The following is a 3681-nucleotide window of genomic DNA, read 5'->3' as shown; positions in this document are numbered from 1 at the left end:
TGTTTTTGCTATAGGGCACGTGCGCTTACCAGACAGACAGAGACATAGAGACAGAAAGCGAGAAACCACCCCCCAGGGGGGATGGTCACGCCTCAATCCCTTCTCCTCTATTCTCCTCTCGGGATCCTGGGCACGCATGCACAGGCGCCCGGCGTGAGTTTTAAGCCACTGGGTCTGGGACGTGAACCACGGTCGACTATGTGGGAGTCCAGCGACATAGCCATTATGCTAACTGATGGTTCCCCCACTCTTCATTCCTAATGCATCACTATCATTTTCAATTGCCTTTTGAAGAGATTGATTCTCTCTATATAAACTTTCAATTTGGGTTTCTAGTTTTCCACAGTTTAGGCCTAGAGAAGATCCAGGTTGTGCCAGTTCATGTCCCCATACTTTCTTTCTGCCCTTAAACGAAAAAATAGTGATTCCTTGGCTGCTAGCTCAGACATAAGCTGTACTTTTTCTTGCTTGAGAAGTCCTGTTTACTCTTCTGCTTCTCATGTTCAATCAAAATTTCAAGACTGTTGATTTGATTCTGAAAATTTGCTGCTGCTTCCATTTGGAAACTTCTTTGAGTTATTTTTATTCATTCACCAAACAGGTAAGAACTTTAATTAAAAAGGAAGACTCTTTTTTTATTTTTTATTGAGCCCACACAAGAGCATGTTCACTCTTTGCTAACTCAGTTGCAACATTTTGAAAGCCATCTTTAACATTTTTAAAATCTTCAATCCCTAGGGCAATATAAAATTAATTTTATAAACCCATATATTGTTTGTCTAATATATCGCTTTTCCAGGCTAGTAGCTATTGTAGTGGCTGAGGTGCCGGACTCTCAAATGGTCGACTGTGGTTCGAGTCCTGAACCTAGCGATTTGAAACTGATGTTTGGTTTGTGTGTGTGCATGCCCAAAATCCTGAGAAGAGAATAGAGGACAAGGGATTGTGGCATGACCAACCCCTTAGGGAGTGATTTCTTGCTTTCTGTCTCTATTTTTCTCTACCTCTCCGATGAGCACATGCACCTTATAGAAAAAATGTCTCAAAAAAAAAAAAAAAAAAAACCTCCCTTTTCTCTTGGTATCCTTTTATTTCTTCCTTATGCTTTCTTTCTTCTTTGTTTTTTTCCTTAGTTAAGGCATCTTGGAACTCTGCATTGCAAAAAAAAAAAAAAAAAAGCAACTCTTATTTCACATTCTTTCCTGTTTTCCTGGTCTTTCGATGCAAAAAGTTCATGAAGTTGTTCCTCTTCTTGATGAAGGCAAGTCCTAAGTAGCTGAGGCTTTGAGCTCTACCCCTTGGATAAGTCTTATCTGTGCTGTCTGGTCCTGCCTTTTTTGTCTCTCCATTTTTTCTAGTGCTTTCTCCAGGCTTTTTTTTTTTTTTCCTTCTTTTTTAAGAGAGATTTTTGCTACATGGTGCATATGTTTCCCAGAGAGACAGAAAGTGAGAAATCACCTTCCAGGGGTTGGCCACACCACAATCTCTTCTCTTCTCAGGATTTTGGACATACATGCACACACACCCACAGGAGTTTCAAGTCTCTGGGTCTAGTACTCAAACTGCAGTTGGCCGTGTGGGAGTCCAGCGATGTAACCATTACACCATCTGCTGGACCCTTTTCAGACTTCTTAAGCGTCTAAGGTGATCCTCTTGTTAATCTCTTGCTTTAATTAATTCAATAGTTAAGTTTTTTAATTTCATTTTGAAGTTTATGAACTATAATTTCAAGCTGTATTTGAAACTTCTCTTTCTTTTTTAGAGAGATTTTTGCTATAGGGCACGTGTGCTCACCAGAGAGACAGAGAAGCCAATAGCAAGGAATCACCATTCTCACCCCGGGATCTTAGGCACACATGCACATGTGCCTGGTATGAGTTTTAAGCCACTGGGTCCAAGACTTGAACCATGATTGACTACATGGGAGTCCAGCAACATAGCCATTATACCATCTGCTGGTCCCAAAACTTCTCTATTTAAGAATAATTTTCTTTAGCCTATAAGTAGAGTCAAGCTTATGAGCATCTTGCTTTCACTTATTTGTTTATGCAGTTCATCAGCATAATCCATAAGTTTTCAGCTTATTCAGCTTTCCACGTCTTTTCTCTCTCTCTCAGTCTAACTGTTTAACAAGAGACCAGTAAGTGTTGTCTTCTGAGCCATTTTTGTCTGCTTTAATAATTTCAGCCTTCTGCACTTCTGATTCCTGTCATATGTTACAGCTCACTAAAGATGCACTCACATATAATTCTTTAAGGTAAGGCTTTTTAGTTTTATGATTACAACACCAAGATCATTTTTGTAGTTATCAGATAAATTTAGTCAAGTCAGATTAATTAATGCTTCAAGTCCTGTGAAGGCCCTTGTCCATGAAGCACATATACCCACAGCTGCTGTCGATACCTTCATTCCTGACTTCTGCCTGCCTCCACCACCGTCTCCATGGCACCTGCAAAGGGGAGCAGGGTTTTAACTGGTACTGGTTCTGAGAGGTTCTGAGTGCATAGAACATGCCTCCTTGGAGTGTGGAAGTTCCAAGAAGGAAATTTTTAAAGAAGGAGAATTCAGAATGCAAAAAAAAAAAAAAAAGATATACTAAGAACATTGACTTTTGTTTCTCATGTATTAGCTTGTCGCATTCAGGCTAGTGTGGGTAAAGTAATCATTCCCAGGTAGTCTACTAGTAACTTTTTTTTACTCCTGAAATAGTATTGACACAGGAACACGGGAGCACAGGGCTCTCACTCACAATCAGATGTTTTCTTGTCCCATGCTCAGGAAGAATTCAAGATGCGGACACAGAGTAGGTGTATCAAAACTGGGAGTTTAATTGAAGGAAAATAATTTCCCAAGAGAAAATGGGTGCTGTAAAATGGGTTGCTGAGGAGGAACTGAGGCAAGGGGTTTTTATCTGGGTTTGAGGGGCCTTGTTCAGGTTTGTTCTAGGAGAGGCTAATGGGGCACATGTGGGATGGGTCCAATTATTCCCCTAATTTTGGAGTGGGTACCAAGGTGAGGAGATTCTTAGTCTAGAAGCCTTGGGCTATAAAAACCATTATCTTGTCTTCTTCCTGGAATGTGGCAGGGCCTAGAAAAAGCCTTTGATTTAAGTCTAGGTCATCACTGAGTCACCACTGCCAGAGGTCTCTCTGAGCTAGGAGCTGAGCTGCTTTGTCTCCATCTTCAAACCTGGCCATTTCATGATTCCATTTCGGGCCTATCTCCTAACATATGTTTATGGTCCCGGTCCCCTACCTCAGTATAATAGAGGAAGTTACATACAGGAGGGCTACAACAACATTGGTTCTTGTGATCATTGCAGTGTGGTGAAATGATAAAGTGATCGGTTCTGAAGTCAGATCCAGCCATCAGATTTATTAGCTCTAGAACTTTAGAAAAGAAGTGCTTAACTTCTCTGGGTCTCATTTACCTCATCCACAAAATGGGACTGATAATAGTACCATTTCATAGGGTTTTTGCAAGTAATAAATAGAGAGATTCCCATGTAAAATACCTAGAATAATGCTTAGCTATAAATATTCACTAAATGTTAACTACTGATATCTGAGGTGTTCTGCCCATTTAGGGACCAGAGTTAGGGCTGAGCAGCCCTGAGCAGCAGCCCCCTTCTTCCAACCTCACCTCCCAGGCCCAGAGCTAGAAGGACAGGGGGCACTGTAG

At 41.0% G+C, this 3681-nt stretch overlaps 1 pseudogene; it reads right to left on the bottom strand.

Moving 5' to 3' along the window:
• Positions 1-228: 228 nt before the first annotated feature.
• The window catches only part of LOC114009761 (leucine-rich repeat and coiled-coil domain-containing protein 1-like), a 23576-nt pseudogene continuing 20123 nt past the window's right edge, over positions 229-3681 (bottom strand).

The sequence above is a fragment of the Tupaia chinensis genome, unplaced genomic scaffold (assembly GCF_000334495.1).
Source record: "Tupaia chinensis unplaced genomic scaffold, TupChi_1.0 Scaffold000619_1, whole genome shotgun sequence".
Classification (NCBI taxonomy): Eukaryota; Metazoa; Chordata; class Mammalia; order Scandentia; family Tupaiidae; genus Tupaia; species Tupaia belangeri.
Note: the sequence above shows the minus strand (reverse complement) of the source record. Positions and strands in the feature narration are given on the sequence as shown.